Source organism: Hemitrygon akajei, chromosome 18, assembly GCF_048418815.1.
Source record: "Hemitrygon akajei chromosome 18, sHemAka1.3, whole genome shotgun sequence".
Taxonomy (NCBI): Eukaryota; Metazoa; Chordata; class Chondrichthyes; order Myliobatiformes; family Dasyatidae; genus Hemitrygon; species Hemitrygon akajei.
Window position 1 is genome coordinate 66,403,959 of NC_133141.1, and position 18,053 is coordinate 66,422,011.

Here is an 18,053-nt window from a genome sequence, read left to right on the forward strand (position 1 = left end):
TCCCTCTTCTTAATGCTTCCTCCCCAACACGCCACCACAAAGAAGAGTGCGCTCTCCACAACTGACCTATAGAACATCTTCAGCATCTCACTACAGACATTGAATGACGCCAACCTTCTTAGGAAGTACATTCGACTCTGTGCCTTCCTGCACAAGGCATCTGTGTTGGCAGTCCAGTCTAGCTTCTCGTCTAACTGTACTCCCAGATACTTGTAGGTCTTAACCTGCTCCACACATTCTCCATTAATGATCACTGGCTCCATATGAGGCCTAGATCTCCTAAAGTCCACCACCATCTCCTTGGTCTTGGTGATATTGAGACGCAGGTAGTTTGAGTTGCACCATTTCACAAAGTCCTGTATCAGTTTCCTATACTCCTCCTCCTGTCCATTCCTGACACACCCCTCTATGGCCGTGTCATCAGCGAACTTCTGCACATGGCAGGACTCTGAGTTATATTGGAAGTCTCATTTACCATCTCATTGCTACCATCAGGAAGGAGGTACAGGAGCCTGAAGACACCCACTCAATATTTTAGGAACAGATTCTTCCCTTCTACCATCAAATTTATGAACGGACAATTAACCCATGAACACTACATTACTTTTTACTCTATTTTTGCTCTACTTATTAATTTTTTAAATATACATTGCATTACTTATTGCAACTTATAGTAATATTTTATGTATTGCACTGTACTGCTGCCGCACAATAAATTTCACGATATTTGTCAGTAATAATAAACCTAACTCTGATTCTGATAATGCTGTCAATATTATTCCAGCTGAAGGCCCTATTTGTCACTCTTACCAGAAAATTAAGATTGATGGTTGAGCAAATATCTTCAAATACTGTAAATCTTTGCATTACATTAACAAATTTAGGAACCATAAGACCATAAAACATAGGAGTAGAATTAAGCCTTTACCCCAGAACCTTTGATGCCCTTACTAATCAAGAACCTGTCAATCTCAGCTTTAAATATACCCAATGACTTGACCTCCACAGTCGTTTGTCGCAATCAATTCTACAGATTCACCACTATGTAAAGGAATTCTTCCTCATTTCTCTTCCAAATGAATGTCCCTCTATTCTGAGGCTGTGCTCTATGGTCCTAGACTCCCCCAGTATAGGAAACGTACTGACAAACGTTCACTCTGTCTAGGACCTTCAATATTCAATAAGTTTCAGTGAGATCTCCCCTCATTCTTCTAAACACCAGTGAGTACAGATCCAGAGCCATCAAACACTCCTCATACATTAACCCTTTCACTCCCAGAATCATTCTCGTGAATCTCCTCTGGACCTCTCCAATGCTAGCATATCCTTTCTTAGATAAGGGGCCCAAAATTGATCACAGTACTCCAGGTGCAGTCTGACCATTGCTGGCACAGGAATGTATGGCAATATTTGCATGTTGCCCCTAGCACATTCTTGAGTTGCTTTGTTTGTTAAAGCAAATGACACATTTTACCATATGTTTCAATATACATGTAATAAATAGATAAATCGGAATCTATATGATGCCATGCATGTACCTTGACAATTAATTCAACTGAACATTGAATTTTGAACTTTGGACATCACACAGAGGGTAGTACATCCCTGTAATCTCTACCCCAGAGTACTCAGTTGCCACATATCATCAAGAGTGATAGAAAAATACAGTACAGAAAAAGACCCTTTGGTCCATCTAGTCTGTGCTGAACCACTTAAATTGCTTACTCATATCGACCTGCACTGGGACCACAGCCCTCCATACCCCTCCCATCCGTGTACTCATCCAAACTTCTCTTAAACGTTGAAATCGAGCTCGCATAACCGCTTGCACTGGCAACTCGTGCCACACTCTGACAAACCTCTGGGTGAAAAGTTTCCCCTCATGTTCCCCTTAAAATTTTCACCTTTCACCCTTAACCCATGTCCTCTGATTATAGTCCCACCCAACCTCAGTGGAAAAAGCCTGCTTGCATTTACCCTATCTATACCCCTCATAATTTTGTATACCTCTATCAAATCTCCTCTCAATCTTCTAAATTCCAAGGAATGAGGTCCTAACCTATTCAATCTTCCCTTATAACTCAGGTCCTCCGAACCTGGCAACATCCTTGTAAATTTTCTCTGCACTCTTTCAAGCTTATTTCCATCTTTTCTGTAGGTGGGTGACCAAAACTTCACACAATATGTACTCCAAATTAGGCTTCACCAATGTCACCAATGTCTTCAACATAACATCCCATCTCCTGTACTCAGTACTTTAATATATGAAGGCCATTGTGCCAAAAGCTTTCTTTATGACTTTATCTACCTGTGATGCCACTTTCAATGAATTATGGACCTGTATTTCCAGATCCCTTTGCTCTACCACACTCCTCAGTGCCCTACAGTTCACCTTATAAGACCTACCCTGGCTGTTCCTACAGAAGTACAACACCTCGCATTTGTCTGTTCTAAATTCCATCTGCCATTTTCAGAACATTTTTCCAGCTGATCCAAATCCTCTGTAAGTCTTGATAGCCTTCCTCATTGTCCACTACGCCCTCAAATTTTGTGTCATCGGCCAGTTTGCTGATCCAGTTAACCACATTAACATCCAGATCGCTGATACAGATGACAAATAATAAAGGACCCAGCACCAGTCTCTGTGGCACTCCACTAGTCACAGGCCTTCAGTCAGAGAGGCAACCATCTACCACCACTGTCTGGTTTCTCCCACAAAGTCAATGTCTAATCCAATTTAGTACCTCATCCTGAATGCTGAGTGACTGAACCTTCTTGACCAACCTTCTATGAGACACCTTGTCAAACGTCTTGCTTAAAGTCCGTGTAGACATCATCCGCTGCCTTGCTTTCATGAACTTTCCTGGTAACTTCTTTGAAAAACGCTCTAAGATTGTTTAGGCATGACCTACCACGTATGAAACCATGCTGACTATCCTTAATCAGTCCGTGTCTATCCAAATACTTATATATCCGGTCCCCCAGGATACCTTCCAATAACTTTCCCACTACTGATGTCAGACTAACTGGTCTGTGATTTCCTGGTTTATGCTTAGAGCCTTTCTTAAACAACAGAACAACATTGCTATCCTCCAATCCTCTGGTACCTCTCCTGGTGCTAAGGATGATTTACATATCTCTGCTAGGGCCCCAGAAATGTCTGCACTTGCCTCCCTCAGGGTCCGAGGAAACACTATGTCAGGCCCTGGGGATTTATCCATCCTAATTTGCCTCATTGCAGCAAACACCCCCTCCTCTGCAAACTGCACAGGGTCCATGAAGTCAATGCCACTTTGCCTCACTTCCACAGACTCTGTCTTCATCTCCTGAGTAAATACAGGTGCAAAAAATTTCATTTATGGTCTTCCCCATTTCTTTTGGATCCACACATGGATTACCATCCTGGTCTCCTGGAGGACCAATTTTGTGCCTTGCAATCCTTTTGCTCTTAACATATCTTTAGAATCCCTTAGGATTCTCTTTCACCTTGTCTGCTAGAGCAATTTCATGCCTTCTTTTAGGCCTCCTGATTTCTTTGTTAAGCATTCTCTTGCATTTCTTGTACCCCATAAGCACCTCATTTGTTCCTATCTGCCTATACCTGCTATGCACCTCCTTTTTTTCTTAACCAGGGCCTCAATATCTCTTGAAAACCAAAGTTCCCTACGCTTGTTATCTGCTCAGGGTGTCACATAACTATCTGGAATATGATCAATTGAGTCTTAGAAGTTAAAAGGATATATAGATAATTACATTTGGTCTACTTACTGCTGTATTTTAATCATCTCTAATAAATGCTGTACCACTTCGTTTCTTAATCTCCTTCTGTATCTGTATTGACTTGGGCACAGATACACCCAAGTTCCTCCGAAGATCAGTGCTATCCAATTTCTCAGCATTTAACTAATACCCTGCTTTATATACAGGCCATGCTCTCTTCTCACTACTAGCATTGAGCAGGAGGTACAGGAAATTTGGTTACCACAAATCTGAATTGATTCTATGACCTACAAACTCACTACCAAGGACTCTACAACTCATGGTCTCAGTATTTTTTTTTCACAATTTGTCTTCTTTTGCTAATTGATTATTTGTCAGTCTTGGTTTATGTATAGTTTTTCATAAATTCTATTGTATTTCTTTATTTTCCTGTAAACGCTTTGATCATAATTTTTACTTTGAACTTTGAAATTGCTTAATGTAATGAATTTGAGTGACATTTGCTGATATTATCATCTATTGTATGGTAATATGTTATTACCATAGTACAGGACATTGGTAAGGCTGCATTTGGAATATTATGTTCAGTTCTGGTCATGCTGCTATAGGAAAATTGCCATTAAGATGGAAAGTTTGCAGAGGCGATTTTACAAGGATGTTGCTGGGACTTTAGGGACGGAGTTATAGAAGTTAAGCAAGTTGGGAGTTTTTTGTCATCAGAGAGGAGGAGAATGAGACGATCTCATACACTCAGTCATGTTGTGCATTCTGCTCACCACTATTGTAATGGGTGATTTTTGAGTTACAATTGCCTTCCAGTCAGCTTGAACCAGTCTAGCTGTTCTCCTCAGACATCAATCATTAACCCACATTTTCTCTCATTTTCACCCACAAAACTGTGAACTTCAAACCAAATTAAGGCATTGAGGCCTGGGAGATACTTGGACAGGTAGGCAGCGCACTGCATTCTTTAAAGTTTGAGCAGTAATCTAAAACTTCAACAAACTTCTATAGTTGCACAGTGGGGAGTATCCTGAATGGTTGCAAAACCAAAAACTTTCTGGTATGGAAAAACCAATGCCCAGGAATGGAAAAGACTACAGAAAGTAATGGATACAGCCTAGTCAATCACAGGCAAATCTCTCTCCATCATTGATTACATCTACAGGGAGCACAGCCACAAGAAAGCAGCATCCATCATCAAGGACCCCACCATCTAGGCTATGCTTTCTTCTCACTGCTGCCATCAGGATCCCACTACCAGCTTCAGAAACAGTTATTACCACTCAACCATCAGGCCCCTAAACCTGCCCTTCACTCACCCCGACACTGAACTGTTTCACAACCTATGCTCTCACTTTCAAGGACTTAACAACTCATGTTCTCTCTATTAGTTATTATATTATTGTTATATGTCTTTTTGTATTTGCATAGTTTGTCTTCTTTTGCACATTGGTTGTTTGCGTGTAACGTTCCATTGATTCTATTCCATTTCTTTGTTGTACTGTGAATGCCTGTAAGAAAATGAATCTCAGGGTAGTGAATGGTGACATATACATAACTTTAATAATAAATTTATTTTGAACTTTTGAACTTTGAACATAGATAGAAAAGATCTAGAGCGATATGGGTAAAATTAGGGAAATGGGACCAGCTTCAATTCGAATCGCGGTCAGCATACACTGGTTGGACCAGAGTGGCTGTTTCCATGCTGCTACATATGAATCCACATGTACTGAGTAAAGTATATTTTGGAAAACAAAATTCTCTTGAAGATATGATTAACTCTTAATTGTCCTATAGAATAACACAACAGGACATTTGCTGTCACAACTGCCTTTTTAAGGAAGATGACAATTGGGCAATAAATGACCTCAGCCAGGATCACACAAACAAATCCACCTAACACAAGATGTTTGCCATGAAGAGTGTAAACAGCTAAACATTCTTGAGCATGACCATTGAGTTCCAATAAACACAAGACTGAAATCAAGCCCTCAAAACAGGACCACTGAAGGATCCACTGTTGACAAATCTGTCCTTCCACAATCATTATTAAAGAGCAGGAACATCTGTTGTTGACCTAAATCAGCTATTATCCAAAACCCACGAAGGCCACTTCGGACCATTCTCTGTTTCCTTTTTTGCAAGAGCCCTGAATTGTTCCTGACCACCCAGAGAGATGACAAAGGAGTGAATTAGAATGTGTAGGCTATTCGTTATTAAAAAAAGGTTCGAATTGCACCCACAAGCAACCCAGTATTGTCTTGATTAATGAGATGAGTTGTACCAATGCAGAAAAGGAGAAGCCTTCTAAAGCACTCTGTTTTTGTGTGGCAGTCAGGAGCACAGAACTCTCATTGATAAGATCACAAAATGGCTTTGTGCCTACTGAATACCAGTTAGCACTCTTCAGGGACTGTCCAGGAATTAATATCCTGTACCCTGCTGAATGCCACAACCTGAGGGGAAAAAATCAGAGGGCTGTTAAACCAGAATTGTGTGTATTTTCTCTAGATGTTTTCATTAACTAATCCAGAATCAGAATCAGGATTATTATCACTGACAGATGTTATGGAAGTTGCATGCAGCAGTATCATGCAATACATAAAATATACTATAAATTACAATAAGAAATATATATATTAATAAGATGATTGGTACTAATATATATACTATATATTACAAATATTAAACATAAATTATTTATGTATAATATGTCTACATGTTTATGTATATATATGTACAAATGTTTGTATATTAGACAGTGTATGTATTTGTGTATATGTACGAATATATACACATATACACATGTATACATATATATTCTATATATACACACACACATATAAAACATCACTGAAATATTTATTGTTGTAATTTATTGCATATTTTATGTATTGCAATGTACTGCTGCCACAAAATAACAATGTTTAGATTATTTATTGAGATACAGTGTGGAATAGACCCTTCCAGCCCTTTGAGCCATGCCACACAGCAATCCCCTGACTTAATCCTAGCCCAATCACAGTACAATTTACAATGATCAATTAAACTATCAACTGGTACATCTTTGAACTGTGGGAGGAAACCTATGCGGTCACTGGGAGAATGTACAAACTTCTTACAGGTAGCAGTGGAAATTGAACCCAGATCACCTGTGCTGTAAAGCATTGTAATAACCACCACACAACTGTACTACTGTGCCACAAAATTTCACAATATATATCAGTGATATTATATTACAAAAAAGGAAAGCAAAAAGTGAGGTAGTGTTCATGGACCATTTAGAAATCTGATGATGGAGGGGAAGATGTTGTTCCTAAAACATTAAATACATGTCTTCAGGCTCCTGTATCTCCTCCCTCATGGTAGAAGGCTGCATGGCCTAGTAATGGTAATCCTAAAATTATCAGAGGTGCAAGGAATCTTTTTGAACAGGTTGTCAATATTGATCTGAATGGCGAATAGAGAGCCTGTTTCTCATCTAATTCACCCTGGATAGTCAAAATGTTAGAAACATCAACAAAATGGTTTGCATCATCTGTAGTGTTGTAGCAGTGATTTGTTTTAAGCTCTAAAATCCAGACTGGGGTATTCATTAAATTTGAAACATGGCCTAATCAATACTTTCTACAAATTCCATATTATGTTTTCCTATTTGACGCACTGTCTATTGAATTCAGAATACTGTTGCCTTTCGATAAGCTTTTTATCTGGACCTCAATATCTCTCCATTGAGGTTTTCTCTAAAAGGATTTTACCGTCTGGAGTACATTTCTTTTCACTGTTCATTTTCCCAACATGCATTCTCTGAGTTAAACTGCATCTCCTTTTGATCTGCCTCCCTTTCTAATCAGTCTGTCGTTTCAGAACATCCTGCATTGATTCTCACAGCTTGCATTGCTCAGTAAATTTTAATTTCATTCCTACTGCTCTTGCGATTAAGTATTTGACATTTACATCATCCATCTTCAACAGGTTAATATGACATACTGGTAGATTAAAATGGGAGGAACACAGGTAGTCATTTTTTCTACATCCTTGCATAAATGTTTTTCTCCCCAGTTGCTTTGGGGCAAATTGTGGCCACAGATGGCTGTGGAGACCAAGTAATTGAGTGTATTTAAAGTAGAGGTTTAATCGGTTTCTGATTAGTAAGGACGTCAAAAGGTATGGGGAGAAGGGAAGAGACTAGGGTTGAGAAGGATAATAAATCAGCCAGAGCAGACTCAACAGGCTGAAAGGCCTAATTCTGCTCCTTCGTATGTCTTATGATCAATTCGAGCCTTCAACAGGGAATTGGACTGGCATTTTGCAGGCAGATGGAACTGATTAGACTGCTGAGCAAAAGCTGGGACAGTGTCAGTTGTTCTCCTGTGCAATATTAGCTGATTCATTCTATGATTCTACTTAAAGGGTAATGCATGAATATTCACAAAGGATCTTGCTACTCTTCCCAAAATCATCTCTCAATAATCCTGAATGGAGATACACGAAAGCAAACATTAATTGGAAGTATGGTTAAATACATTGTCAGGACACAATCCCTAAAGTTTAGAGGTTTCCTTGATAAGAGATCTGATAATTCCCTCCTCTCACAGTCCAAAGACGTACGGGTCCATAGGTTTATTAGTCACATGGGCTCATTGTGCAGCACGGGCTCGTTGGGCCGGAAAGGACTGTTAGCTCAAAATCAAAATAAATTAAGATTTCTGAGGTCCATTGGATCTTAAGTAGGGCAGAACATTCTTTCTGAAGAGTTTCCAGTTATCAAATTATTTTTAAGTCAAGTAAAGCCAAGTTTATTGTTGAATACACAAGTACCATGAGGTATGGCTGCAAAGAAATCCTTGCTTGCAGCAGCATTATGACACATAGGTTCAGACAACAATACACAGAACATAAGTTATACAAGACAGTGAAGAAAATTGATCATCACTGACATACAATGCCTATAAAAAGTGTATTTTTATTGTTTTACAACATTGAATCACAGTGCATTTAATTTATCTTTTTCGACATGATCAACAGAATAAGATTCCGTCTAAGTGAAAACAGATCTCTACAAAGTGATCTAAATTAATTACAAATATAAAACACAAAATAATTGATTGCATTAAGTATTCACTCCCTTCAAGTCAGTATTTGGTAGTTGCACCTTTGGCAGCAATTACAATCTTGAGTCTGTGTGGATAGGTCTTTATCAGCTTAGCACATCTGGACACTGCAATTTTACCCATTCTTCTTTACAAAACTGCTCAAACTCTGTCAGATTGTAAGGGAACAGCCTTCTTCAAGTCCAGCCATGAATTCTCAAATTGATTGGCTCTGACTTGGTCACTCAAGGACATTAACTTTATTGCTTTTAAGCCATTCCTGTGTAGCTTTGGCTTGATGCTTGGGCTCATTGTCTTGCTGGAAAACAAATCTTCTCTAAGCCGCAGTTCTGTTGCAGACTGCATCAGGTTTTCCTCCCAGATTTCCCTGTATTTTACCTTCTACCCATTCTTTTTCCATTGAGAGTAGGGGAGATTCAAACAAGAGGACATGAGGTGAGAGTTAGGGGGCAAAAGTTTAGGGGTAACACAAGGGGGAATTTCTTTACTCAGAGAGTGGTAGCTGTGTGGAACGAGCTTCCAGTAGAAGTGGTAGAGGCAGGTTCAATATTGTCATTTAAAGTAAAATTGGATAGGTATATGGACAGGAAAGGAATGGAGGGTTATGGGCTGAGTGCAGGTCGGTGGGACTAGTGAGAGTAAGCGTTCAGAACGGACTAGAAGGGCCGAGATGGCCTGTTTCTGTGCTGTAATTGTTATATGGTTATATACCCTCACAAACCTTCCAGGGCCTGCTGCAGTGAAACATCCCCACAGAATGATGCAGCCACTACCATGCTTCACAGTAGGGATGGTGTGTTTTTGATTATATGTAATGTTTGGCTTATGCCAAACATTGTGTTTAGTCTGATGGCCAAAAAGCTCAAGTTTGATTTCATCAGACCACAAAACCTTCTTCCAGATGACTTCAGAGTCTCCCACGGGCCTTCTGCAAACTCCAGCTGAAATTTCATGCGAGTTTTTCCAACAGTGGAGTGACTTTCTCTTTGCTACTCTCCCATAAAGCTGCGACTGGTGAAGCACCTGGACAACAGTCGTCGTACACACAGTGTCTCCCATCTCAGCCGATGAAACTTGCAGCTCCCCCAGAGTTCTCATGGGTCTCTTGGCAGCCTCCCTCACTAGTCATCTCCTTGCACGGTCACTCCGTTTTTGAGGACAACCAGATCTAGGCAGACTTACAGCTGTGCCATATTCTTTCCATTTCTTGTTCATTGACTAAACTGTACTCCAAGGGATATCCAGTGACTTGGAAATGTTCTTGTATTCATCTCCTGACTTTGTGCCTTTCAATAACCTTATCGCAGAGTTGCTTGGAGTGTTCTTTTGTCTCTGATGCACCATCAATAACTCTCAGAGACGTGAGGCGAGATATAGGCTTTTATTGGCTGGAAGAAAGCACAAGCAGAAATTGACCACCACACAACATCTTGGAGACTGAGGGAGGAGCAGTGCCTCCAATTGCCTTTATACAGGGATCTGTGGGAGGAGCCACAGGAGCAGTCAGCAGGGGGGCGTGTCCAGACAAGGTATATGTAGCTCACCACAGTCTCCATGGTGTAGTTTTTGCCAGGACACTGACTCACCAGCAGTTGGACCTTCCAGCTACAGGTGTATTTTTACTACAATCAATTGAAACACTTTGACTGCACACAGACCTCCAAAAACAAATCTTCATTTTACTAACTATGCGACTTCTAAAACCAATTGGCTGCACCAGAGATGATTTGGTGTGTCATTTTAAAGGGGGTGAATACTTATGCAATCAATTATTTTGTGTTGTATATTTGTAATTAATTTAGATCACTTTGCAGAAATATGTTTTCACTTTGATATGAAAGAGTCTTTTTCTGTTGATCAGTGTAAAAAAAGCCAAATTGTGATTCAATGTTGTAAAACAACAAAATATGAAAACTTCTGGGGAGTAAAAACACTTAGAGCAGCATCCACAGTCACATAACATGACACAAATGGCATTCACAAGAAAAACATATGCACAATTTTTACAGGAAAAGACAAATGGAACAAAAAAAATACGGTCCATTTTGTGCAGGGTGATCAAAATGGTCATAGTGTTGCTAAACTGTAGTAATTGGGGTTTTGCTGGTTGATTCAAGAACCGAATGGTTGAAGGAAAGTAGCCTTAAGGGGTAGCAGAATAGTGTAACACTATTACAGTGCCTGTAACCCAGGTTCATTTCCGCCACTGTCTGTGAACAGCTCTCTCCGTGACCATGTGGGTTTTCTCCAGGTGTTCTGGTTTCCTCAGACATTCCACTTATCCCTCCCCACTGATCTCCCTCTTGCCACTTCTCCTTCCAAGCAGAACAAGTGCTACACCTGCCCCTACAGCTCCTCCCTCACTACCATTCAGAACCTCGAACAGTTCTTCAAGGTGAGGCGACACTTCACCTGTGGGGTCATATACTGTGTCTAATGCTCCTGTTGTGGCCTCCTGTATATCAGTGAGGCATGACATAGATTGGGAGACTGCTTTGCCGAGCACCTACGCTCAATCAGCCAGAAAAATCGGGATCTCCCAGTGGCCACCCATTTTAATTCCATTTCTCATAGATATTCTGATATATTTATCCATGGCCTCCTCTACTGTTGCAATGAGGCCACAGTCAGGTTGGAAGGACAACAACTCATATTCTGTATGGGTAGCCTCCAACCTGATGGCATGAACATCAATTTCTCAAACTTCTGGAAATGCCGCAACCCCCACTCTCCTTCACCATTCCCCATCACCTTTCACTCTCTCACCTTATCTCCTGGCCCACCCATTGCCTCTCTCTGGTGCTTCTCCCCCTTTTTCTTCTTCCATGGCCTACTGTCCTCTCTTATCAAGTTCCCCCTTCTTCAGCCCTGTATCTCTTTCATCAATCAACTTCCCAGCTCTTTACTTCATCCCTCCCCCTCACGGTTACACCTATCACTTTATGTTTCTCTCTCCCCTTCCCCCTGCTTTTTTTCTTCAGTCCTGCCGAAGGGTTTCGGCTCAAAACATCAACTGTACTCTTTTCCGTAGATGCTGCCTGGCCTGCTGAATTCTCCCAGCATTTTGTTTGTGTTGTTTGGATTTCTAGCACCTGCAGATTTTCTCTTGTTTGTGATTATATTCCAAAGACATATGACTTAGGTGTAGGTTGATTGGTCACGTGGGTGTAATTGGGCAGAAACTCATTGGGACAGAAGGACCTGTTATCATGCTTTATATCGCTAAATCTATTTTGAATCTGGTGGTTTGGGTCTTGAGGCTTCAGTACCTCCTTCCTGCCCTATGGTAGCGTGAGATGAAGGCATGGCACGGATGGTGGAGATTTTTGATAATGGATCTTGCCTTCTTAAAGCAGCGCCTCCTGTAGATATGACCGATGGTCGGGAAGGATGTGCCCATGATGTATAGGGCAGAGTCGACTACTTTCTGCAGTTTATCTTCCTGTGCATTCATATTGCCCTACCAGACTATGATGCGGCCAGTCAGCAATACAAATGTAGAAATTTGGGAGATAGTTGATGATAAGCTTAACCTCCTAAAGAAAGTAAAGACTCTGGCGTGTCTTCCTGATGAACTGGGTCCCGGGCCATTGAGTGTTAGCCAATGACATCGGAGCAGAATTAGGCCATTCAGCCAATTGAGCCTGCTTTGCCATACTATCATGGTGGATTTATTATCCCTTTCAATCCTATTCTCCTGCCTTCTCTCTCTGTAACCTTTGCCCCCCTTACTAATCAAGAACATCAATCTCTGCTTTAAATATGCCAATGACCTGGCCTCCACAACTGTCTGTAGTTATGAACTGCACAGATTCACCACCCTCTGGCTAAAGAAATACCTCCTCATCACTGTTGGAAAAGGACATCCTTGTACTCTGAGCGTGTGCCCTTTGGTCCTAGACCCCTCACCATAGGAAACATCCTCTCCACATCCACTGTGCCTAGGCCTTTCAATATTTGATAGGTTTCAATGAGATTCCCCTTCAAGTCGTCACTTTTATTGTCATTTCAACCATAACTGCTGGTACAGTGCACAGTAAAAATGAGAACGTTTTTTCAGGACCATGGTGTTACATGACACAGTACAAAAACTAGACTGAACTATGTAAAAAACAACACAGAAAAAAAACTACACTAGACTACAGACCTACCCAGGACTGCATAAAGTGCACAAAACAGTGCAGGCATTACAATAAATAATAAACAGGACAATAGGGCAGTAAGGTGTCAGTCCAGGCTCTGGGTATTGAGGAGTCTGATAGCTTTGGGTAAGAAACTGTTACATAGTCTGGTCGTGAGAGCCCGAATGCTTCGGTACCTTTTGCCGGATGATAGGAGGGAGAAGAGTTTGTATGAGGGGTGCGTGGGGTCCTTCATAATGCTGTTTGCTTTGCGGAAGCAGCGTGTAGTGTAAATGTCTGTAATGGCGGGAAGAGAGACCCTGATGATCTTCTCAGCTGACCTCACTATCTGCTGCAGGGTCTTGCGATCCGAGATGGTGCAATTTCCGAACCAGGCAATGATGCAGCTGCTCAGGATGCTCTCAATACAACCCCTGTAGAATGTGGTGAGGATGGGGGGTGGGAGATGGACTTTCCTCAGCCTTCGCAGAAACTAGAGACGCTACTGGGCTTTCTTTGTTATGGAGCTGGTGTTGAGGGACCAGGTGAGATTCTCCACCAGGTGAACACCAAGAAATTTGGTGCTCTTAACGATCTCTACCGAGGAGCCGTCGATGTTCAGCAGAGAGTGGTCGCTCCATGCCCTCCTGAAGTCAACAACCATCTCTTTTGTTTTGTTCACATTCAGAGACAGGTTGTTGGCTCTGCACCAGTCCGTTAGCCGCTGCACCTCCTCTCTGTAAGCTGACTCGTCGTTCTTGCTGATGAGACCCACCACGGTCGTGTCATTGGCGAACGATGGTATGGTTCGAGCTGTGTGGTGCAGCACAGTCGCGGGTCAGCAGAGTGAACAGCAGTGGACTGAGCACACAGCCCTGGGGAGCCCCTGTGCTCAGTGTGATGGCATTGGAGATGCTGCTCCCGATCTGGACTGACTGAGGTCTCCCAGTCAGGAAGTCTAGGATCCAGTTGCAGAGGGAGGTGTTCAGGCCCAATAGGCTCAGCTTTCCAATCAGTTTCTGAGGGATGATTGTATTGAATGCTGAACTGAAGTCTATGAACAGCATGTGTCTTTTTTGTCCAGGTGGGTTAGGGCCAGGTGGAGGGTGATGGCAATGGTGTCGTCTGCTGAGCGGTTGGGAAGGTACACAAACTGCAGGGGGTCCAGTGAGTGGGGCAGCAGGGTCTTGATATGCCTCATGATGAGCCTCTCGAAACACTTCATGATGATGGATGTGAGAGCAACAGGATGGTAGTCATTGAAGCAGGACACTGAAGACTTCTTTGGCACGGGGATGATGGTGGCGGCCTTGAAGCACGTTGGAACAGTGGCGCTGCTCAGGGAGATGTTGAAGATGTCAGTGAGAACATTTGCTAGCTGGTCTGCATATCCTCTGAGCACTCTACCAGGGATGTTGTCTGGTCCAGCAGCCTTCTGTGGGTTGACCCTGCAAAGGGTTCTTCTCACATCAGCCATGGTGAGACACAGCACCTGGTCATTTGTAGGAGGGGTGGACTTCCTCCCCGCCATTCTTCTAAACTTCTGTAGACTGAGGGAAGAAACGTGCATATGTTTTGAAGCAGTTATCTGTCACAGAGTAGTATTAAGGAGTGACTAGTGCATGCTGAGCAATCATGACAAGCGTGCCAAACCTCGCAGAGACAGTAAAGATGCTTTTGTGCATTTTCTTCATGTGCTGTGCATGAAGGAGAGGATAGAACACTTGTAAACACTCAGTAAACAAAACCACAGCTACTACTTTCACGTTAACAATCCAACTATTTAATCACAGTTTGTAACTTTTAATTATGATGTTCTCTCAAGTAGAATTAAAATATATTTTATATTTTTAGCATAATCTCTGTGACTGGAATAAGGATATTGGCTGAGCCTTGAACTGCTGCAGATGGTGCAGGATATAACTCCGAACTTCCTGGGCCTTTTGTGTACAACCCACTTTTGTACAAAGGTGTAATTAATAACCAGCAACTGCAGAATATTTTCTAGATACATACAATTAGTACCCACTTTATTAAGTGCACCTGCTTGTTAATGCAAATATATAATCAGCCAATCATGCAGCAGCAACTCAATGCATAAAAGCATGCAGACATAGTAAGAGGTTTAGACTGAACATCAGAATGTGGAAGAAACGTGATCTAAGTGACTTTGACCATAGAATGATTGCTGGTACCAGATGGGGTGGTTTGAGTATCTCAGAAACTGTTGATCTCCAGGAATTTTCACATATAGCAGTCTCCAGAAACTACAGAGAATGATGCAAAAAATGAAAAATAATAATCCAGTGAGCAGCAGTCATATGGACGAAAGCTCCTTGATAATGAGAGGTCAGAGAATAATGGCCAGTCTATTTCAAGCTGACAGGAAGGTGACAGTAACTCAAATAACCACACCTTACAACAATGGTGTGGAGAAGAGCGTCTCTGAATGCATAACACGTCGAACCATGAAGTGGATGGGCTACAGCAGCAGAAGGCCACAGACATACAGGAGGTACCAAATAAAGTGGTCACTGTGTGTATTTTAAAACTGTTGGAAGATAAGCAGTGCTAGTGGAGTGGAGAGAGCTCCAAGTGAGAGACGACTTATAAAAGTGAAGCGTTAGTGTAGAGGTGTGAGGAAAACTCCAAACTGTTAGGGATTGGGCCTCTACAGAGAGTTCATTTATGGAATTCCAGTAACCAAAGTCTTATGCGAAAGAGCTTTCATAGAATGGTTAGAGAATCAGAATCAGATTTACGATCACTGACAAATGCCATGAAATGTGCTGCTGAAGAATGGGTTTGAGAGGGATAGTAAATCAGCCAAGATGGCATGGTGGAACTGGCTTGATGGGCTGAACAGCCTAATTCTGCTCTTGTGTCTTATGATTTTGTGGCAACAGCACAATGCAATACATTAAAAAATTATTATAAATTACAATAAGAAATAATTTAAAATAAATAGTGCAAAAAGTGACCGAAATAGTGAGGAGGTGTTCATAGACCATGCAGAAATCTGATGGTGAAGGGGAAGAAACTGTTCCTAAAATGTTGAATGTGGATCTTCAGGTTCTTGAACCTCCTCCCCAAAGGGAGTAATGAAAAGATCCTGGCTCTCTTCTGCAAACTTGTGTGCAGCCAGGTTGCTCCGGAGATCCTCCAAATAAACATTCACTAGTTTGCCTCAAGTCACAGAGCCATAGAGAAGTACGGCACAGAAACAGGCCATTTGACCCATCTAGCCCATGCTAAACCCTTTTAAACTGCCTGCTCCCATCGACCATAGCCCTCCATACCCCTACAATCCATGTACCTATCCAAATTTCTCTCATGTCTAAGAAAGGCAGCATACATTATTAAGGACGCCCAGCACCCAGGGCATGCCCTTTTCTCACTGTTACCATCAGAAAGGAGGTACAGAAGCCTGAAGGCACACACTCAGCAATTCAGGAACAGCTTCTTCCCCTCTGCCATCCGATTCCTAAATGGACATTGAACCTGTGAACACTACCTTATTTTTTTAATATATATTATTTCTGTTTTTGCATAATTTTTAATCTATTCAACATATGTATACTGTAATTTATTATTTTTTTCCTCTTCTTCTATATTATGTAATGCATTGAACTGCTGCTGCTAAGTTAACACATTTCACGACACATGCCAGAACCAAAGTAAAAGCAAAAGAGATGGCATATAAGGAAGCCAAAGCTAGTGGGAAGATAGAGGATTGGGAAGCTTTTAAAAACTTGCAGAGCGAAACTAAGAAGGTCATTAGGAGGGAAAAGATGAATTATGAAAGGAAGCTGGCGACTAATATCAAAGAGCATACTAAAAGCATTTTTAAGTATATAAAGGGTAAAAGAGAGTCAAGGGTAGATATAGGACCAATAGAAAATTACGCTGGAGATATTGTAATGAGAGGCACAGAGATGGCAGAGGAATTGAATACATATTTTGCATCAATCTTCACAGTGAAAGACATTTGCAGTATATCGGACATTCAAGAGTGTCAGGGAAGGGAATTATGTGCAGTGAAAATTATGGCTGAGAAGGTGCTCAGGAAACTTAATGCTCTGAGGGTGGAAAAATCTCCTGAACCTGATGGAATGCACCCTTGGGTTCTGAAGGAAATAACTGGAGAGACTGCGGAGGCATTAACAATGATCATTCAAGAATTGATAGATTCTGGCATTGTACCAGATGACTGAAAAATTGCAAATGTCACTCTGCTATTTAAGAAGGGTGGGAGGCAGCAGAAAGGAAACTATAGACCTGTTAGTCTGACATCAGTGGTTGGGAAGTTGTTGGAATAGATTGTTAGGGATGAGATTACGGAGTACCTGGAGGCACATAACAAGACAGGCCAAAGCCAGCATGGTTTCCTGGAAGGAAAATCCTGCCTGACTAACCTACTGCAATTCTTTGAGGAAATTACAAGCAGGGTAGACAAAGGAGATGCAGTAGATATGGTGTACTTGGATTTTCAGAAGCCCTTTGACAAGGTGCCGCATGAGGCTGTTCAGCAAGATGAGAGCCCATTGAATTACAGGGAATTTACTAGCATGGGTGGAGCATTGGCTGATCAGCAGAAAACAGAGAGTGGGAATAAAGGGATCCTATTATGATGTCTGACAATGGTTCAGACTATGGGATTAATGAATTTGTGGCTAAATTTGCTGAAGATACAAAGATAGGTGGAGAAGCAGATAGTGTTTAGGAAACAGAGAGCCTGCAGAGAGACTTGGATAGTTTAGGGGAAAGGGCAAAGTAGCAGCAAATGAAATACAATGTTGGAAAGTGTATGGTCATGCACTTTGGTGGAAGAAATAAATGGGCAGACTATTATTTAGATGGGGAGAGAATTCAAAATGCAGAGATGCAAAGGGACTTGGGAGTCCTTGTGCAGGATTCCCCGAAGGTTAATCTCCAGGTTGAGTTGGTGGTGAAGGCAAATGCAATGTTGGCATTCATTTCTAGAGGTATAGAATATAAGAGCAGGGATGTGATGTTGAGACTCTATGGGGCATTCATGAGACCACACTTGGAATATCATGTGCAGTTTTGGGCTCCTTATTTTAGAAAGTAT

The 18,053-nt window shown here is 41.6% G+C and overlaps 1 long non-coding RNA gene across 1 annotated transcript in view; it reads left to right on the forward strand.

Moving 5' to 3' along the window:
* The window catches only part of LOC140741500 (uncharacterized), a 55,477-nt gene that overhangs the window by 21,797 nt on the left and 15,627 nt on the right, over positions 1-18,053 (forward strand). The gene's annotated exons all lie outside the window — the stretch shown is intronic.